We start from the raw sequence: 23,035 nt of genomic DNA on the forward strand, positions 1-23,035 counted from the left end.
ATAAATCAGAAGTTAGAGGCCAAAGGTGAAACCAACCAATTCTGATGAGTCAAGATCTACACTAGATTTATACCACATTTTTTAGATCCTGGCTATATCTTTGCTTCTGGAATTTTAGAGCATGTGGAAATAGCTCATCCTCCTTTTCAAGTCCTGGATTTCTCTTTTATCAATCAATAGCATAAGAAAAATAAAAATATCTCAGAAATGGAGTGATCAAAACATGTATTTACATGCAAAATTGTGTCACAAAATGGCATTCACTTGCATATCTAATTACGCCCAAGAGAGGTTTTTTAAGAGCATTATGTCTCTTTTAACATAACGGGAAAGCATTTCCATGCATGTTTCAGTTAGTAGATTTTCTCAGTCCCAGAGTTTCATAAAGAGTTCACCAAAAGAACCTTCTCGATGTTTCTTATACCCAGTAACAACTCAGTGTTGTCTTTAAAGTGGCATTTCCTATTGAGAAAAGTTATTTATTTAGAAATTATATATACAGCAAATTAACCTTTTCACTTAAAGTGAGTATTAAACTCATTTGTAAACAGGACCTTTTGAAGATATTATGAGTTTAGGAATGCCCAAACTGAATGAGAGTGGTCCTTAATCCAATATGGCTTAAATCCTTCTAAGCAAAGGAAATTGGACATAGAAAGAGAAGCCACAGGGTACAGTCAGAAGCTGGAAGTCAATGGAACCTGGTAGAGAAAGGAGAAGATGCAGCCATGTGCATTGCCATGTGACAGAAAAACCCAGGACCAAAGATCACTGGCAGCCAGCCCCAGAATGCCATGGCCATCCAGAAGAAAGCATCACATTGCTGACACCTTTATTTTGAACTTCTCCTAGTCCCAAAACTGTGAGCAGCTAAATTCCCATTGTTTAAGCCAACCCGTTGTATAGCATTTATTTTAGCAGTCAGGAAACTAATGTAATACTTTTTTTAAAAAACATCTTTTCATACTCTTTGGACAGTAATCTCAGGTTTGTCCTACTTGATATTATTCTTTACTAACTGAAAGATATATTTCTTCAACAAAATGTGGGCTAATGAATGCTAAAATGGGACTCTCTTCCAGTTTTACCTGATGTTTCAAACTCAAAAGAATGCATACATGCCAGAATGCAGAAAGCAAGTCGAACCAAAAGATTGTGAAATCAATTGTGTTGCCCTTGGCTCATCATTCACTTGAGGGTATGAGAAAAGATAGAAAGATAAATAAGACCTTTAACAAGAATTTTTTTTTTTTTTTTAGAAAGAGTTGTCAGTGTACTATGCATTCTGCCCTGCTATAGGTAGGGGAAAGCTGCTTCCCCTTAACTCAAGCTACATGAAGAGGAGTTCAAACCAAGTATCCAAGATCTTGGCCGCCATATGTTCTGAAAATTTACAGTTACCTAAGAACCTGATACGTGCTTTAAAAAAACACCAAAGGCAAGAGGTTTGGTTACATATTGATGGTTGGGTGATGTATGGGAGCCCTGTATGATGATACGCATGTTTGTTTTGTCAGTTCATAACTTACTATACATTTATTGTTTATTCATGTTCATGAATGATACAGTTCAATAAACTTTTAAAAATTAAAAAAAAAAAAAAGAGGTTATGGTTACATTAGCCATAGGCATCAGAGCCAACCAAGTCGGGAGTAAACTGGACTCCCACCAATGGTGAGGCAGAGGAAGGGGGAGTTTTTCCCTTGGGCCAGGTAGAACATCAGCAGAACAGAACTAGTTCATCTTAAAAGGAATTCAGCCCATGAGTGACCCAAACAGATAGACTCTCTATACAGAGGACCTTGAAAAGCTAGATAAGAAGGGAAAAAAACACTCCTCACAAGACAAAGAGCCACCAACTGAACTTCAGGTACACAGAAGGTTCCAATGCAGGCTAAAAGTGCATCAGTCAAATAATAGTATTTCTGCCCTCATTTACTCACTTCCCTTCCCTAAAAAGGCTTGACTATGAAGGAAACACAAACAGCAGTCAGCAATGGAGGGAACTGATAGTCATGGAAGAGTAAAGAAATGTTCTAAAACACACACACATACACACACTCTTCAGGTTTCCAAGATAGCAGACCCAACCTGGGGAAGAGGAGAAGTCATAAATTGGACAAGAGTCTGAAGTTTTGATGTTAGCCTGGACTAGACTTTTCAATAGTTCAAAGGAAGTAGCCGGGGAAAAAATCAATGGGACTTGCCTGGGATTTTATCCACAAGCAAGGAAAATGTGTTAACAGTGCAGGTTTGCAAAGGCAGGGTGGGAATGAATAAAGTTTTCTGCTTACACTCCACTGAGTTCAAATAATATAACACATCTGTTATATTTGTATGGGTAAAAAGAAATCTTTAAACATAAAAAGGCTATGCCCTTGGGGGATAAAATGAAGGCATAAAATCACTTTCTGGAGTCAGTCCATGGCTACAGACAAAATACATTCTCAGTCCTTAGTTTTATGGGCTGTTTTGAAATCTTGTATTTATGTAGCACATTTTAATGTGCTAAATCTCTCTTTCCCTGCAGAGAGGGTATCCTTATTTGTTTAAATGGTGAGTTAAATATGAAATGATAAACAGTTTTGCCAGGGATCACTGACTAAAAAGTTAGACAGATGGTCCCAACATTCTGAAATTCTGAGGAAGGAAATATTTCCTGAGAGAAGAGGCTCCAACAGAGACACTCATAATTTAAACCAGTAGTTCCCAATGTTTTTGACTATGAGGACCTCTTTTAATGTCAAAATTGTCATAGATTCATACTGACTATTTATTTGATCTAGAAATGATGCATAATTCCATGTGAATGTCAACCAGGGGAACTAAGATGAACTATTGTTTTAAGAGGTTTAAAAAAAAAAACTTACCCATTGTATTATTCCATTCGAGTTAATTCTGATTCTTACTCTTCTTTCCTTTCTTCTCTCCTTCCCCCTCATTCCTTCCTTCCCTCCTTCTTTCTTTTACATTTCTTCCAGTTTTTCTTTATTTTCTACCCTTCAAAATTTCTTCGAATTTACAGAGCAGACAGACTTTTAATTATATTATCTTTTTTAAAAGATGTGGCTATGTGGTAAAAACATACAAAATAATGAGATATACACAGAAAAACTCACTCCATAAGACTCCAACTACAGCAGTGTTTCACTTTGTATTCTTGTTGCCATGATACAAATGTTGGATATAATTGCTAGATGATTTGCCATATCCATTTGGGCTCTCTATTGACTGCTATTGACTATAAAACACTTTGGGGGCCATTAATAATCTAAAAGAATTTTATATTAACAGCTACTCTCTGAAACATGAACCTCATTTCAATGTCCAATGATTATAATAAAGGTCTTAAGTGAGTCAACCAACCAATGTTAATTGAATGATATCTCGCAACTGCTCAAAACCCTTCCAGCATGCCATGGAACCTGCACTAATCTGCAGTGTCTTCTCAAGCATTCTGCTCCCAGTCTTTTGGTAATCCAAGAACAATGGCTTTCTCTTAGGCCCATGAAAGTAGGACTTTCTTACTTTGATGCCTTTGAATATGGTGCCCAGGTCACACCTCCCCCAGTTCTTTGCATCCTTTAAGTCTGTGAAAGGTCACCTCCCCAGAAAGGCCTTCTCTGACTCTCCCATTTACACTATGCACCCCTCCTTTATTAATCTCCCCTACTGTTTGATTTTTTCATAACAGCACAATTTGTTAATACCTGCCACATATACATACACTTTTCTACCTTGTTGATAGCCTGTCTCTGCCAAGACAAACTCGTTAAGACCAGGAACCATGTCTACTTTGTTTGCTCTGTATAACCAACACAGCCAGGATATACAAAAATATCCACTTCACTGGAAGGGGGGGGGGGGGGGGAAGGTGGGAAAGAGGAAGAGGATAAGGAAAGGAATTACATGAGCATTTCTGATGTTTTGTTATTTTTGAACATAAACAGGTATACAGGATTATATAACAAATATTCATGTACCAGTGGGTCAGCTTTTTTTTATAGTTCAAGTCCTGCATGTATCCTTTCTCTGTCCTATATCCCTCTTTCCCCACTCCCCAGGGGTAATTACTCTCTTGAATTTTGTATATTTCTTTACCATGTATGATTTGTATTTATATTTAACTACATATGAGTAAATTATTAAAAATACATAATTTTACATGATGTTAACTCTATATAAATAGTATCATTCTGTATATCTTGTTTCGTATCTTGCTTTTTTCACTGAATATTATGTTTGTAAGATTTATCCAAATTTTATGGTAGTCTTTGTTAACTCCTTCCATGGTGTTACACATTTATCAATTTTCCTATTGATAGATATTTAATATCATTTTTTCTCCATTTTGCTATTATAAACAATGTGTCTATGAGTCTATGAACATTGTTCTTCCTATCACCTGATATACAGGTTTGAGAGTTTTTATAGGTACGTACCTAGAGGTGAAACTGTAGATCATAGGGTAGACATGTCTACGCTTTACTAGGGCTTATCAAATTGTTCTTTAACGTGATTATACCAATTATAATTCTACCAGCAGTGTTCAAGACTTCCCTGTTTCTCCCACTTGGTATTGTCCGACTTCTTCCCCAATTTTTAAAATTTATTTTTAATTAGAAAATATATAGGCTTACAGAAAACCATGTAGAAAATACAAAGTTCCCATATACCTCTCCTCACATGAAGTTTCCCCTATGAACACCTTGCATCAGTGTGGTAACTTCGTTACAATTAGTGAAACAATACTATTATAATTACATTATTAACTATGTTCCATAGATTAGGGTTTCTGTTGTATGGGTCATATAAATTTTTCTAATTTTTATTCTAGTAACATATATACAATCTAAAATTTCCCTTTTTAATGATATTCAAATATACCATTCAATGGTGTTAATTATATTCACAATGTTGTGCTACCATCACCATCATCCATTACCAAAGTTTTCCCATCACAGCCAAACAGAAACTCTGTACAAATTAAGCCTTAACTCTCCATTCCTTTCCCCCTACCTTGTCCCTGGCAACCTATATTCTAGTTTCCAACTTTATCAATTTGCATATTTAAAGTATTTCATATCACTGAGATAATACAATATGTGTCCTTTCATGTCTGGCTTATTTCATTCACATGATTCTTCAGGGCTCACCATGTTGTCACATATATCAGAACATCATTCCTTTTCAGGGCTGAACAACATTCCATTGTACATAGATGCTGAATTTTATTTATTATCCACTCATCTGTTGATGGACACAGGTTAATTCCGTCTTTTGGCAACTGAATAATATCACTATGAACATCAATGTGCAAAGATCTGTTTGAGTTCATATTTTCAATTCTTTGGGGTTTATACCTAAAAATGGGATCACTGGCTCATATGGTAATTCTATACTTACATATTCTGAAGAACAGCCAAACTGTCTTCCACAGTGGCTACACCATTTTACATTCCCACCAACAATGAATAAGTATTCCTATTTCTCCGCACTCTCCAATACTTATTTTCCATTTTTTTAAAATAATGGCCATTCTACTGGATACAAAAAATGGCATTTTGTGAAATGCATTTCCCATATCATCGAGACAATCCATGTGGTTTTATTCCCCTTCATTCCATTAATGTGGTATATCACTTAATTGATTTTCTCATGTTCACCTACCCTTGCATATGTGGGGTAAATCTCACTTTATCATGGTGTCTTAGTTTCCCAGGCTGTTCATGCAAATACCATGAAATGGGTCAGGTCAAACAATGGGAATTTATTCACTCATGGTTTTGAGGCCCAGAAAATGTTCAAATCAAGGCACCATCAAGGTGACACTTTCTTCCCAAAGACCAGCTCCTCTGTCACATGGCAAGGCACATGGCAGCATCTGCTGGTCTCTCTCCTCTCTTCTGGACTTCATCAATTTCATTTCTCACTTCTATGGCTATTTCTCTCTCATCTGAGTTTCATTCTCTTATAAAGATTAGAGTAATAGAATTAAGACCAATCCTGACTGAGGTTGGTCACACCTTAACGGAAGTAGCCTCATCAAAAGGTGCTACTTACAATGGGTTCACACCCACAGGAATGGATTAACTTTAAGAACATGTTTTTCTGGAGTGCACACAGTTCCTAACCATCACACTACACCTTCTGGACCCCCAAAAATCATGTTCTTTCCACATACAAAATACATTAATTCCATCACAACATCCCAAAAGCCTTAAGTCATTTCAGCAACAATATTAAGTACAAAGGCTCAATTATCAGTGTGGTCTGTCCTGGGGCATAATTATTCCCCATCTGTGGATCTGTGAAACCTAGAGAACAAGTTATCTCCTTCTGATATACAATGAAGGGACAGGATAGGACAAATATTTCCATTCCCATAGGGAGAATTGGAAAGAAAACAGGCATCATGGGTCCCAAACAATTCCAAAACCCATCAGGGTATACTCCATTAGATATGAAAGTCTGAGAGTCATCTAAGGAATGACGCTTTTTCTTCCAGGTTTGATGAAGCAGCAGTACCACCACTTCCAAGTACTTGTCAAGAGGCCATGCTCTCCTCCAACACTGGAGCAAAAGTTCCATCCTCCCCAAGTATCAGGATGGTGGAGAGAATCTCTGCAATCTCCAGGGCACAGAGTCTATGCTCTCAAAATTGAGGGGTGGCAGCTTTCTTCCTGAACAATTGGGGCAGAAGGTCAGCCCTCTCTAAGTGCCAGGATAGACTCACTGTTTCTGTCCACATGGGTGGGCCCACTCCCTTGCCTGAGAAGATGTCTTCAGTCCAGATCTCAACCTCATGGCAATGCCCTTGAAGTGGTTTTCCCTTCAAACTATCCTTTTACTGTCCCTGTTAGTCAAGACTGGCAGTGGTTCCATTCATACAGATCTCATAAAAAACTTGTCAGTTTTGCATGTAGTACAAAGAAGTGCAAACCATCAGAAACTTTTCACAAATCCTCCCTTGAGGGAAGCAGACTTGGCCCAATGGATAGGGCATCACCTACCACTTGGGAGGTCCACGGTTCAAGCCCTGGGCCTCCTTGACCCATGTGGAGCTGGCCCATGCGCAGTGCTGATGCACGCAAGGAGTGCCCTGCCATGCAGGGGTGTCCCCCGCATAGAGGAGCCCCATGCGCAAGGAGTGTACCCCGTAAGGAGAGCCACCCAGAGCAAAAGAAAGTAAAGCCTGCCCAAGAATTGTGCCGCAAACATTGAGAGCTGACACAACAAGATAACGCAACAAAAAGAAACAGAGATTCCCGGAGCCGCTGATAAAGATAGAAGCAGTCATAGAAAAGCACATAGTGAATGGACACAGAGCACAGACAACTGGGCGGGGGGTGGAGGGGAGGATGGGGAGAGAAATAAATTTTTTAAAAATCTTAAAAAAAAATCCTTCTTTGATAACTGTATTTCCAATCCTGATTCTGATTTCCATGGAAATTGCTGACTGATTTAATGTTCAGTTAATTCTTACAAAGAGCACCATTCTCTGGGGATTCATTTTCCAGAAACTCAGAATTTTCCAAATTGGCAATTTTTGGTTTCTTTGTGCCCAGGAGTTCAGTTCTCAGCTTATCCCTTCCTCTCACATTTTACTATATGCTGGAAGGAGAAATCAGCCTGGAAATCTCCTAGCTAAATATCTGAATTCTGCCTTCAGTCCAACATCAGAACTCAATCTTGCCAAACTCTCTGCCACTACAAAACAAGGATTACCTTTCCTCCGGTTCCCAATAGCAAATTCATCATTTTCTTCTAAGCCCTAATCAGAAGTACCTTTAGCATCCCATTTCTATGAACAGTCTCTTCAAAGCAATCTAGGCCTTTTCTATCAAGCACTTCAAAGAAATCTAGGCCTTTTCTAACAAGCACTTCAAAGAAATCTAGGCCTTTTCTATCTAGTACCTTACAATTATTTCAGCCTCTACCTATCACCCAATTCGAAAGTCATTTCCACATTTTTGGTATTTTCAATAGCAGCACCCCACTCCCAGTACAAAAATCTGTTTTAGTTTTTTGGGCTGCTCAAAGCAAATACGTGAAATGGGTTGGGTCACAGTTTTGAGGCCAGGAAAATATCTAAGTCAAGGCATCATCAAGGCAATGCTTTCTTCCTGAAGACTGGCTGCTGGTGACCCTGGGCTCCTGTATCACATGGCAAGGCACATGGCAGTATCTGCTGGTCTCTTCCCTCCCTTCTGGGATTCATCAATTTCATCTTCTTCCTTCCAGGCTTTTTCTCTCTCTTTGTCTGAATTTCATTCTTTCATAAAACACTCCAGTAATAAGATTAAGTCCCACCACAATTAAGGTGGGTCATACCTTTAGTGAAGTAGCTTCATCAAAAGGTCATACTTACAAAGGGTTCACACCTACAGGAGTGGATTAATTTTAAGAACATGTATGCACATACAGTTCCAAACCATCACATCCGGTGTATAATTCTTTTAATGTGTTGTTGGAATCGGTTTGCTAGTATTTTGCTGAGGAATTTTACATCTATATTCATAAGTGTAATTTCTTTTCTTGTAGTATCTTTATCTGGCTTTGGTATTAAGGTGATGAGTTAGGGAGCATATCTTCCTCTTCAATTTTTTGGAAGAGCTTGAAGAAGATTGGTGTTAATTTGAATGTTTGATAAAACTCAACAGAGGAGCCATCTGGTCCTGTGGTTCTTTTGTGGAAGGTTTTTAATTACTAATATAATCTCTTTACTTGCTATTGTTCTGTTGAGATTTTCTACTTCTTGATTCAGTGTAGGTGGTTTGTGCCTTTCTAGGATTTTGTCCATTTCATCTGGGTTATCTAATTTGTTGGCATAGAGTTGTTCGCTGTATCCTGCTAAAATCCTTTTTAATTCAGTGGGATTGGTAGTAATGTCTGCCCTTCCATTTCTGATTTTAATTATTTGCATCCTTTCTCTTTTTTACCTTGTCAGTCTATATAAAGGTTAGGATCAAATTTATTAATCCTTACAAAGAATCAACTTTTGGTTTCATTGATTCTCTATATTGTTTTGTATTCTCTATTCCATTTATCTCTACTCTAATCTTTGTTATTATAATAATCTTCAGCTCTCTTGGGGTTTCATTTCCTCTTCTTTTTTTAATTGCAGGATCTTTCTTCTTTAATGTAAACATTTAAATCTATACATTTCTCCATTAACTGTCTTGGCTGCATCCCATAAATTTTAGAATTTTTTGATTCTGAAAAATTGATTAAGAGTGTGTTGTTTTGTTTCCACATATTTTCAAAGTTTCCATTTCTCCTTGCCATTGCTTTCTAGCATCATTCCATTGTCATTAGAGGAGATACATTGCATGATTTCAATACTTTTGAATTTATTGAAACTTATTTGGGAGCCTAACATATGGTCTATCCTAGAGAATGATCCATGTGAACTAGAGAAGAATATGTATTCTGCTACTGTTGTGTAATATGTTCTAAATATGTCTGTTAGCCCTATTGGGTTTACAGTATCAGTCTTCTCTTTCCATATTGATCTTCTGTCTAGATTTTCTGCCCTTTACTGAAAGTGGTATATTGAAGTATCCTACTATTAATGTAGAACCGTCCATTTCTCCCTTCAAATCTGTTCATATTAGCTTCATATACTTTGAGGCTCTGCCATTAGGTGCATGTATATTTATAATGGTTATGATTTCTGGTTGAATTAACCCTTTATCAGTATATAATCGACTTCTTTGTCCCTCATAATTTTTTTAAAGATTTATTTTTATTTATTTCTCCTCCCCCTTTCCCCCATTGTCTGCTCTCTGTGTCCATTTGCTGTGTATTCTTCTGTATCTGCTTGTATTCACATTAAGCAGCTCCGGGAACCGATCCTGGGAACTTCCAGAGTGGCAGAAAGGCGATTACCCTCTTGTGCTACTTCACCTCCCTGTTCTTCTATGTCTTCTTATATTTTCTCTCCTTAGTGTCTCTTGTTCCATTATCTTGCTGCACCAGCTCTCTGCATTAGCTGGCACTCCTGCATAGGGCAGCTTTTGCACATGGGGCAGCTTTCCCTCATAATGATTTTTGACTCAAAGTCTATTTTATCTATTGTTACCCCAGCTCTCTTCTATTTACTTAATACTATTTGCATGGTATATTTTTCCCATCCTTTCACTTTCGATATATTTGTGTCTTTGAACTTAAGGTGAGTTTCTTGTAGGCTGCATATACTTTTTTATCCAATCTTCATTCACTATCCCTAGTATTTGACTGAAATCCCCTAGCATTTGACTGAAAAAATTAATCCATTTACATTTACAGTAAGTACTAATAATGCAGGACTTTCTTTTGCCATTTTTCTATTCCGTCTTTGGAAGCTTTATACCTTCTTTGTTCCTCTCCTTCATTAATGCTTACTTTCATATTTATTTGATTTTTATTTTGCACTGTTTTAAGTTTCTTCTCATTTCCCTCTGCATATATTAATATGTTAAGTATTTTGTTTGTGGATAGTATGTGGCTTAAATTTAACACCCTAAATCTATAACAACCATATTTGTTTTGATACCAAAGTAATTTGCAATAGCATACACAATGTTCCTATACCCTTCCATCCCTCCACATTTTTGTTGTACTTGTTATAAGTTATGTGTTTTTTTAGTAGGTACCAGGGATTGAATCCAGGACCTCATACACGGGAAGCAGGTATTCAACCACTGAGCTACATCTGCTCCCCAATAAAAGTTTTTTGTTGTTGCTGTTTGTTTTGTTTTGTTTTAGGAGGAACTGAGGATTGAACCCAGGACTTCAACATGGGAAGCAGGTGCTCAACCACTTGAGCTATATCCGCTCCCCCAAAATTATGTCTTTATATTGTTATGTCCAAAATCATGGTTTTATCATTACTTTTTACACATTTGCATTTTAGAACCTGTAAGAAGTAAAAAACAGAGTTACATATCGATAAATACAATACAATAGTACTGGCATTTATAATTAACCATATGGTTACCTTTGCCAACAGTCTTTATTTCTTTATGTCACTTGATCCACTGTCTGGTTTCCTTTCATTTTAGTCTGAAGAACTTCCTTTAGCAATTCTTGTAGGACAGGTCGAGTCCTTCAGCTTCTGTTTATCTGGGAATGTTGCAACCTCTCCTTCATTTTTAAAAAACAGTATCAGGAAGCAGACTTGGCCCAATGGATAGGGCATCCGCCTACCACATGGGAGGTCCACGGTTCAAACCCCGGGCCTCCTTGACCCGTGTGGGGCTGGCCCATGTGCAGCACCGATGCTCACAAGGAGTGCCATGCCACACAGAGGTGTCCCCCGCGTAGGGAAGCCCCACGCGCAAGGAGTGCACCCCATAAGGGGAGCCGCCCAGGGCAAAAGAAAGTGCAGCCTGCCCAAGAATGGCGCCGCACACATGGAGAGCTGACACAAGATGACACAACAAAAAGAAACACAGATTCCCGGTGCCGCTGATAAGGATAGAAGCAGTCACAGAATAACACACAGCAAATAGACACAGAGAGCAGATAAGTGGGGGAGGAGGGGAAGGGGAGAAAAACAAATAAAAAATAAATCTTAAAAAAAAAAAGACACTTTTGCAGACCACGCTCCTTAATAAAAAAAAATAAGAAAATTTTATTAAAGGACATACATAATATTCCTACCACATAATTAGCCTAATCAATAATATCACATAATATTTATCCTTCCAGAAAGAGCGAACAATGGCATTAACAAAAAGAAGCAAAGAAACTATAAATTTTTTTTAAAAAAACATTTTAATAATTAAAAAATATATAAAGAAGCAAAGAAAAAATTTTAATGTGGTGAGAGATATCTTAGTGCTAAATTTTTATGGTTAATAACACAGTCAGAAGATACCAAGAAAAGAAAACAAAACTGAAACTTAAAGATACCATTTGCTTCTGAAAGTATAAAGAGCATTGACTACTCACTTTTACAAAAGAAAGAAAGGAAACCTTCTTTAAAAATATAAATATTCCCCTTCAGATATTTCTCTCTACTCAGTGGTTTACAAAGAACCCTGAAGTTTCTCAAAATGCAATTCCTAGTGAATTATAGCTTTTTAAACACTGCCCCCTAATGTTCACAATCAGCTTCATCTGAGATACTAAGATGACCATGCTAATAAAAATAATTGGGTCTTTCCTTCCTTATGATTATTCTAGCAATTTTGTCCTGCTGACTGGATTTCATAGATTGAGGCAATCTCAACCACACAACTGTCAGAATGCATTAAATTAAATCTTCCAACCACTCTAAGATTACTCTCATCAGCAATAAGGCCAACTTGTGAGTGAGAACAGACTGTTTGGGCTTGGACAGCACTGAGAAGACAGGAATACAACTGGGAAACATCAGGAAATTCTAGGATCCCAATCATAACATGTGCAACTTTACACCAATCTAATCAGTCTTATTAAAAAATAAGAATCAAACATTGATTACCAAGAATATCAGTCTTCTAAAAAGGAGATGGGCCCGGTTTTATATACACACAAACTTATGATTCATCAATGACCCCTGCTTCCCAAGGAATCTGTTGAAATTCAGACTCCCTAACTAGCAAGTTTGTTAATGAATTCTACCACAGCAAAGCCAATTAACAGGAAATGAAAGTGAATGGCAAAATATAATGTTCCCAAGAAAAGTTGCCCAGTGTCTTGTAATCACAAAGTCCACATTATCACTTAATAATGATATTTCTAAGTATGGAAAGCACAGAGGCACTGAAGATTGAGTCAGAAAGTCTGATTGTATTCCCACCAGTCATTAAATAGCTGTGTGACTTTATATAGATCCCTTAGCCATTCTGCATAAGGTTCCTTGTCAGGAAATAAAGAAGAAAGAACTGTACTGATGTTTTTTAATGAGTGTGAGAAGATGGGGATAAAAGGGAATATGGGAGGTACTTTTTCAGACTACACATGCCTTTCCCCACCATCCCGTCAACCTCACAATATTATCATGGGGAAGCACATGATACAACTGTTTTCCCCTTAGCTGATATTGGGGATCCCCCACGTCATGTTTGTGGGCATGTTCAGGTCCCAACCCCTGGTCCTGTGAGTGTGAACCCATTTGTAAATAGGACCTTGGAAGCTGTTATGAGTTAAGGTATAGCCCCAACTGAATGAGGGCAGGCTTTCATCCATTATGGCTTAAGACGTTATAAGCAAAGGAAATTGGACACAGAGAAGCCATGGGAAGCAGCCAGAAGCTGGAAGTCAACAGGACCTGGAAGAGATAGGAGAAGATTCAGCCATGTGCACTGCCATGTGATGGAAAAGCCGAGGACCAAGGACAGCTGGCGGCCAGCCTCAGAATGCCACGGTCTTCAGGATTAAAGCAGTGCCTTGCTGACCCCTTGATTTTGGACTTCCCCTAGGCTAACAACAGTGAGTCAATAATTCCCATTGTTTAAGCTAACCCACTGTGTGGTTTTAGGAAACTAAAACCTCTGAAAACTACTGAACTATACAATCTTTATTCAAGGCCCATTGTCGCACTGAAATGCTAATATAGGATCTAAGAACTGGAATGAAACTTAGAGATTCTCCTGAAAGTTTTCTGGAAAATGTTAACATAATATTTTGATGTGGGAAACAGACTTTGGCCCAGTGGTTAGGGCGTCCGTCTATCACATGGGAGGCCCGCGGTTCAAGCCCCGGGCCTCCTTGACCCGTGTGGAGCTGGCCCATGCGCAGTGCTGATGCGCGCAAGGAGTGCCGTGCCACGCAGGGTGTCCCCCGCGTAGGGGAACCCCACGCGCAAGGAGTGCACCCATAAAGAGAGCCGCCCAGCGCGAAGGAGGGAGCAGCCTGCCGAGGAATGGTGCCGCCCACACTTCCCGTGCCGCTGACGACAACAGAAGCGGACAAAGAAACAAGAAACAAGACGCAGCAAAAAGACACAGAAAACAGACAACCGGGGGAGGGGAGGGGAATTAAATAAATTTAAAAAAAAAAATTTAAAAAAAAAAAATATTTTGATGTGCCCTTTTCTCCAAATGTGGAATGCAGGGGGAAAAACATGGAAGCTCTTAAAAACTCTTGAGTCAAGTTCTGATGATTCATTCACTTATTCAAGACACTGCTGTTGAGGCCCTACCATGTGCCCGGTGCTATGGTTGGAGCTAAGAGGGCCTGCAGGCAAGTGGAGAAGACAGACAGGTAAACAGGTAAAAGAGATAGGACAATGCCCAACCCAGTCCTCCTGAATCAAGGAAGTCTGCCCAGAAGTAATGACTTCCAAGTTGAGACCTAAAGCACAACCAGAGAGTCACCAAGTATGGTAGGGGTAGAGTGTTCCAGGTAACAGCCACATTATGTGCAAAGACTCTGAAGTAAGAGAGGGCTTGGTGAATTTAGGAGATGCAAATAACTAATATTAGTTGGGGTTTTCCTAAAATAGTAAAGTAGTCCATATATGCTTTTTGCTTTTGCACTTAAATATACTATGAACGTAAGTACTTTCTCTGCTTAACTTCCGGGAGGTTCTCCTCCCACCCCATTGACACCTCCTTCTCAGTCTCCTTTGTTGTGTCCTCCTCAACTCCCAAACATCTAATCATTGGTGTGCCTCAGGCTTGGTCCCTCAGATTCCTGCTTTATCCATCTACACTCATGCTCCAGATGATCTCACCAAGGTTTTAAATACCACATATAAGCTCATGACTATAAAATTTCACATCTCCCCTCAACTTCTAACTCTTACATCCAAGCCCTTACTCTATGTCTTCATTTGGATATCTAATAGGAATCTCAAGCTAGACATCCAAAACAGAACTGTGGGCATTTTCCAAACAAAACTTCTTTCTAATCTTTCCTGTGTCAGTAAGCAACAATTCCAATTCTTCACATTGTTCAGGCCAAAACTTTAGAATCATCCTTACCCCAACTCTTTCTCTGATACTTAAATGTAATCTGCTTTACTTCAAATATAAATTCAGAATCAGTCTTGAACTACCTCTACCATTACCATCTTAATTCAAGCCTCCATCATCTCTAATCTGGAATATTTCAATAACTTCCTAATTGTTTTTCTGTTTTCCACCCTTGTCCTCTATTCTCAACATAGTAACTTGAGTGATTCTGTTAAAAATATGCCAGAACCTAGTGTGGCAGGATGCCTAAGAGTTACCTCTGAGAGCCTCCATGTTGTTCAAATGTAGCCACTCTCTAAGCCAAACTCAGCACAAAAATGCATTCTCTACTTTGGATCCTGAGTGTGATGGAGTTGGACTCAGAAGTGGCTGCTCTACACATGCTTCTTCTGTCCCTTACAATGAACCTGTGGTTGGCACTGGGATTGATGTATGCCCAGGAGACTTGAAACTCTGGGCTGTCCATGTGCCAGCTGGGCCTGAGCCTCAGCGGAGTTGCAACACCTACTCTCCAGTTCATTGGACTTACCCAGGTCAGCTGACAGGGAGGTGAGGATGGACAACCACCACACCAAGGAACCAAGAGAGCCTACAGCTGCTGGCACGAGAGTCCCATCCACCACCCAAGGGGGATCGAAGCCCCCTCTCAACTGAGAGGTTGAGTGGGCAATGCCACCCCAGGGTCCTCAGGATGGAGGAATAAAATATGGCTTAGAGTGGACTTACTGGTATTCTGCTGTAGAATTATTGTGACTCTAGAATTAATGGAAGAAATTATATCATTGATGTGGAGATAGTGGCCAAGGGAGTTGCTGAAGGCAGGGAGAGGGAAAGGGAGGTATGATGTGGGGGCATTTTCAGGACTTGGAGTTGTCCTGAATGATATTGCAGGGACAGATGCGGGATCTTATATATCCTGCCATAGCCCACTGAATGGACTGGGAGAGAGTGTAAACTACAAGACAAAATATAATCCATGCTGTGTAGCAGTGCTCCAAAATGTGTTCATCAATTGCAATGAGTGTACAACACTAATGAAAGAAGTTGTTGATGTAGGAAAAGTGGGGGGTGTGGGGAGTAGGGTATATGGGAAACTCCTATATTTTTTTTTAAAGATTTATTTTTTACTTATTTTTCTCCCTCTCTCCCCCACCCAGTTGTCTGCTCTCTGTGTCCATTTGCTGTGTGTTCTCCTGTGACCGCTTCTATCCTTATCAGCAGCACCAGGAATCTGTGTTTCTTTTTGTTGCATCATCTTGTTGTGTCAGCTCTCCGTGTGTGCGGCGCCATTCTTGGGCAGGCTGCACTTTCTTTTGCACTGGGTGGCTCTCCTTATGGGGCACACTCCTTGTGCGTGGGGCTCCCCTACATGGGGGACACCCCTGCATGGCACGGCACTCCTTGCGCGCATCAGCACTGCACATGGGCCAGCTCCACACGGGTCAAGGAGGCCCGGGGTTCAACCTGCAGACCCCCCATATGGTAGGCAGACGCCCTATCCATTGGGCCAAGTTCACTTCCCTCCTATATTTTTTAATGTAACATTTTGTGGGATCCAAGTATCTTTTAAAAATAAATAAAAAATATATTTTTAAAAATAGACTGTAGTGGTAGTTGAAGATAAGAGTAAAAGTCATCAAATTGTGCAATTTAAATTGGTAGATTTATGATATGTGAGTTTTATGTCAATAAAGCTGTTTAAAAATTAAAAAATTAAAAATATGCCAGAATATATCACTTCAAACACTCCATTGGCTTACTATCTTACTCAGAGTAAAAGCCAAGTTCCTTAGAAGCAAACCACAGGGCCTTCAAGATCTTGTGTACCAACACCTTATGATTTTCTCTCTCATTGCATACTCCCTCACTCACTCTACTTCGGTCAGCTGGCATCCCTGCTGAGCCACGGACATGCCCAGCATACCCCAGCCTCAGTTGCTTTGCTCTTGCTGTTCCTCCTGCCTGAAACACTCTTTTGTAAATCTATATGGCTTACTCTTTAACTTCCTTCAGGACTCTGCTCAAATGTAACCATATGAGTGAACCTTTTTCTCACTTCTCAATACATAATAACTCCTTCCTGACTCCATTCCACTTAGCCTGCTTTATATTTCTCTTTACCTCTTATGCCTATCTGACTCAATGACAAATGTACATGCTTATTGATTTACTGTCTGTCTCCCTAACCTAGAATGCAATCTCCATGGAGGCATAGACTTGTGTTGCTAACTGCTGTATTCTCAACACCTGAAATATTATTACCTGGCATTTCATAGACCTGTGATAAATATTTGGTGGGTAAATGAATAAAAACCGAAAATACTCTGAACATTTTTGACAAAATTCTTAATGCAACTTTCTATTTTAAAAGCCATTTTTCTTTCTTGCTTTTCTAGTTAATGGTTAAGTGCTGATAAAATATGCAAAACTGTTTAAGGGTACGACCTTTACCCCCATGGCCTAGACACACACATAAGAATTTCACTAGCAAGTGCTGAACAATCTGGAGACTTTATAGCACCCTTTTCCTTCACTTAGCACTTCAGTATATATTGAAGGAATATGTTGAGTTCCTGGTTTATCTAAAAGTCAATCAATATTTGATATGGTATTAATACGAATTAATAATAGTCTTTGTAAACATCCATTTCTGTAAGTCTTCATCCTTGGTAAATCAAAAAGAAAATGAGGGTTACAAAAGAAAATAAATGTTAACTTAGAGGCTCTGTTTGATACTTAAATTGAATAGTCTATAACACATCCATGTAGGAGTGTGGGTGGTATGGTAGCAGGACTGGAAACTTAAGAGAAGAGCATGTGTAAGAAACTGATTAATTTCCACTGTCTGCTTTATCAGTGGAGACAAGCTAAGAAACAGAACAAAAGGACACAAAGAAAAGACTTTGACTTATCCTATTTTATAAAACTAACTCAAATCCAAGATCAATACTCAACCAGAAAAATAGGCAGCCAGCCCCCAACCATACCAAAATTATCTAAGCAACCACAGACAAATCAGGACCCAGCCCACCCCACGCCTCCTGGGGCTCCCCCCCCGGCACCTTTCTTTCCACCTCCAATCAGGCACCACAGGTCCCAGTGCTCCCTGAAGCCCAATGTCGAGAAGGATGGGCAGATGTCTCAGCACACTAGGACGTGAACTGTGAGCAATAGTAGAGCCAGGGAAAGGAGTGGCATAAGACCTTGTAGAGAGGGTTGAAGAGAAGAAATGCAACGTGCATTACACTGTCTAGGTTGACTAAAGAAAAGAGAAAATGATCCAGACATGGTCCGGCAGAATCCTCACCACCTAAATGAATGAGTCATCAGCAGACCTCTGAGAGAGGGGAATGAAAATAGAGAGACCTACATATTCATCTTCAGCCCCATCTTTTGACAAATGAAAGCCTGGGGATAAATCAAATTAGTGACTTAAAAGACAAATGGTGGGAGTTCTTTTAAAATGGATCGAAAAGTGGATAGGGAGGGAAGCAGATGTGACTCAAGTGATAGAACTTCTGCCTACCATACGGGAGGCCCTGGGTTCGATCCCTGGGGCCTCCTGGTGAAAAAGAAGAAGAGAAAGTGTGCCTGCATGGTGAGCCAGTGCCCACGCGAGTGCCCACGTGGTGAGCGCAAGTGCCCACATGGAGAGCCAGTGCCCACACAAGTGAGTCACGCAGCAAGATGATGACACAACAAAAGAGAGACAAGGGGAGAGTCAAGGTGAAATGCAGCAGAAAGCAGGAACTGAGGTGGTTCAGTTGACAGGGAATCTCTCCCCACATCAGGAGTCTCAAGGATTAAATTCCAATGAATCCTAGAGGAGAGAAAATAAGAAGACAACACAGACAGCGAAAACAGCAGGGCAGGAGGAGGGGAAGGGGAAAATAAATAAATAAATCTTTTTAAAAGAAAATGGAAAAAGGAGTGGCTATAGCTCAAGTGGTTGAGCGCCTGCTTCCCATGTGTGAGGTCCCAGGTTCAATACCTGGTACCTCCTAAAAACAAACAAATGAAAAAACCAACTCTCACTGGGGAGCAGATGTAGCTCAGTGGCTGGGTACCTGCTTCCCATGTATGAGGTCCTGGGTTCAATCCCCAGTACCTCCTAAAAAAAAAAATGGATAAAGAAAAGCATGCTCTAACAGGGATGAACCTTGAAAACATTATGCTAAGTAAAAGAAGTCAGTCACAAAAGACCACGTAATACATGATTTCGTTTATATGAAATGTCCAGAATAGGCAAATCTATTCAGAGAGTATATTAGGGCTAGAGGGAGATGGTGAAGAAAAAATGGGGAATGACTGCAAATGAGTATAGAGTATCTTGATGGATTGATGAAAATGTTCTAAAATTGATTGTGGTGATAGCTGCCAAGCTCTGTGAATACACTAAAAAACCAAAGAATTGCAAACTTTAAATGGGTAAACTGTATGGCATGCAAATCATATTTCAATAAATATGTTATAAAAATATTAAGAGTTTCTAAATTTTTAAAATTGGATAAAGTGTTTATTAAATATATGGTCTTCCTGAGAAGTGTGTTCAAAAACATATAACAGTCAACCCAAATATGAATCCTACTTAAAATCATGATTGAAATCAATTGCCAATTTTAACATTGCAAAAAGAGAGACAACTAAATATTACATGCATTCTGATGTGATGCAATAGGAAGAATACAATACCGGTCATGAAATATTCTTGTCAAAAAAAAATTGAACGTCAATCTGACTGTGCCTCTAGATCTAGCACAGGTGATACATGGGGTAAGGAATACATTAAACTATTCCACAGAGCAGGAGCCAATCAGAAAAATCCACAATGAGGACAAAAACCCATAAAAAGTCAGAAGAGAAGGAGAGAGAGAAACAGAGTGACAAAGAGAGTAGAGATGAGGGTATGGGAGAGAGAATCCATAGATTAAAAGACCTAAGAGATATATCAACCAAATACAATGGCTACACTTTATTTATTTTTAATTTTTTTATTAAAGTTAATAGATCACAAGGAATGTTTCATTAAAAAACATAAAAAAACAAGAAACATAAGAGGTTCCCATATAACCCACTCCCCACTCCCCACCACAACATTTTTGTAAATTTTATTTTTTTGAAGGTATATATTTCACACACAAAAAAATGTTACACTAAAAAATATGAGAGGTTCCTGTATACCCCCCATCCTCCACCCCACTCCTCCCACACCAACAACCTCCCTCGTCATTGCGGCATACTTAGCGCACTCGGTGAACACATTTTAGGGCACTGCTGCACTACACAGATAATAGTTTACCCTGCGGTTTGCACTCTCCCCCAGTATATTCAGTGGGCTATGGCAGGATATATAAGGTCCAGCATCTGACCCTGCAATATCATTGAGGACAACTCAAAATCCCAAAAATTCCCCCACATCACATCTCTTCTACCCTCTCTCTGCCCTCAGCAACTACTATGGGCCGCTTTCTCCACCTCGATGCTAAAATTTCTTCTATTACTCATACCCCACATATATCCTAACATATTTATGTTCCCTATATACATGCCCTGGAGAACTCCTCCCACCCATGTGCCCCCCATCAATAACACCCCACACCAGAGCTCCTCCCCTGCCATAGTTGACCTCTCTATGGTCCAAAACTTTTTCCACAATGAATCCTGATACATTGCCAACTTCAATTAATAGGAAATTGAAATACAGGGATGGGTTTAAAGTTTAGAAATAGAATACATAATAATTTAGAAATACTAAAATAAAAATAAATTGGTGTATTAATAAAATGAAAAATATTATAAAGCTTCGTTCCTAGCATTTTGCCTTTCATCACTGTAATAGGTGTTGCCTTGTATGCACAGTGGCAAGGCACTTCCATTTCTTCCTCAGTGTCTACATCCTTTCTTTCTTTTTTTTTTTCTAATTTTTAATTTTGTCTTCAAAAAAGTTTTGGATCACAGTAATTCACATACACAATATAGGGGACTCCCAGATATCCAGCATCAAACCCTTTTTCCCTTTCCCCAGCAATGATCTCTACATGTTCATGTTATATTTGCTGCAGCTGGTATACAAATTTTGAAACATAGCTATCAAACATGGTTCCATTTTGGTTTACATTACTGTTTATATTTTAGACTGTACAAATTTCTAAACTTTTAGTTTCCTTGTGTTTTACATTATACTTTACATTTTAGTTTATGGACTTTTATACACTTTAGATGTAAGTTGACATGTCCATCATTGCATGATCTTGTGGAGCACTTCCACTGCCCCCCAGTTCCCTGCTTCCATCCATGCTATACCTCTCTCCACCTCCCCTCTGGGCACACCGTGACACTACTTGAGGAATCAGATTTACAGATACTGCAACAATGCTGAGAGCTTGACATACTAGTCTGCCCTAATTAATTGGGAGCTAGCAATCCTCTCGAGACACAATTCCTTTCTTTGAGAACATCAGGTCTCCCCAGGATGTGAGTACACCTCACACTTGTTGTATGGGTCTCCGCCCAATGATATAACACACTATGACAAAATGAGCACTCGCACACTCCCTAGAAGCTTGCCCCTGTACCAGATGACCCCCCTTAAGCAACTTAAACACGTGATCCTTCCTTATATTTTCTAAATAATTTTCTCAACAGTATAGTTTCAAACATATACCTGACATTCTCCCATATTCAACAGTTTCCCCCAGCCCTCCCCCCAATTCCTTGAGTCATCTGACCCATCCTCCCAACCCTAGCCCCCCTGAAGCCCACAAAGCCCCACCCAAAGGTATCCCTATGCCCCCATCTTATCCCTTCCCTGTACTTCATCCATATAGGCGTCAGCTCACAACCTTCCTCACCACCCCCCAGATCCCTTTAAGCCTATCTTCGGTCTTTAGCTCTCTGAGACAGCTCGGTTTGCTTGTTTCATATCAGAGAGGTCATGTGTCCTTCAAGGCCTGGCTTGCTTCACTCAGCATAAGATCCTCAAGATTCACCCATGTTCTCACATGTATTTGCACTGTATTCCTTCTTATAGCTGAGTAGTATTCCATTGTATGTATTTACCACATTTTATTTATCCACTCATCCATTGATGGGCATTTGGGTTGATTTCAACTTTTGGCAATAGGCTACACCTTATTTAAATCTTAATTCAAACAGGTATTTTTTTTAATTATGAGGACATTGGGGAAATTGGAATACTTACTGGATATTTGATGATATTAGAGAATTATTGCTTATTTTTTAGATGGTAATGTTATTGTGGCTATATATTTTTTAAGTTACATGCCAAAGCATTTTCAGATTAAATGACATGGTATCTTGGATTAGAGTTACAATAACTGGGGATAGACAAGGACCAGTAGGTGGAAAATAGATGAAAAATTGGCCATATGATAATGATTGAAGCTGGGTGATAGGTACATAGGAGTTCCTTATATTATTCTCTCTACTTTTTCATGTGTTTTTAAATTCCATAATTCAATTAAATAATAAATAATTAAGTTCTATAATAAAAAGTTTTAAAAATCATTCATGGGAAAAATTGGAGTGAACATTGAAAGCGAACAGATATATAGAATTAAACAAATAATTTATAAATGTGCTTATAAAACAAAATGTTAAAGGTTATAATACTGTTTTAAAATGAGATTTATATAGGATTAAATATACCTAACATATGAGTATACTTGAAGTTATATAAACAGAGATGGTAACATGGAAGAAGAAGAAAAGATTGGAAATATCTAAATCACCAAGAAAGATTTTCTGAGCCTTCACAAAAGCATCTAAAGTTAATCTAGAAATATAAACAGGCAAGAATAGTCATCTAAATGTTGAAAAAGAAGAGGAATAGGGAAAACATACCCTACCAGATAATTAAATATATTATAAGTTATAATTAGCATACCCACATGATATTAGCACAAGAAATGACACACAAATCTAATAGAAGAAAAAGGATAGTATAATAATATAGTGTAGTATATATAATAATTTAACATATTATGAAGGAAAATCAACAATGGATGAATTAGCCCACAAAGTATTCTTCTAAAATTGGCATACCATTCAAAAAAATCCTAAATGGATCAATGAGGAGAAAAAGACAATAAGACTGTTAAATATATAGACTATGTAAAATGTTTAAT

General features: G+C 38.8%; 1 protein-coding gene across 7 annotated transcripts in view; it reads right to left on the minus strand.

Annotated features, from left to right (window-relative positions):
- The window catches only part of SUGCT (succinyl-CoA:glutarate-CoA transferase), an 808,774-nt gene that overhangs the window by 712,988 nt on the left and 72,751 nt on the right, over positions 1-23,035 (minus strand). The window lies entirely within an intron of this gene.

Source organism: Dasypus novemcinctus, chromosome 5, assembly GCF_030445035.2.
Source record: "Dasypus novemcinctus isolate mDasNov1 chromosome 5, mDasNov1.1.hap2, whole genome shotgun sequence".
NCBI lineage: Eukaryota > Metazoa > Chordata > Mammalia > Cingulata > Dasypodidae > Dasypus > Dasypus novemcinctus.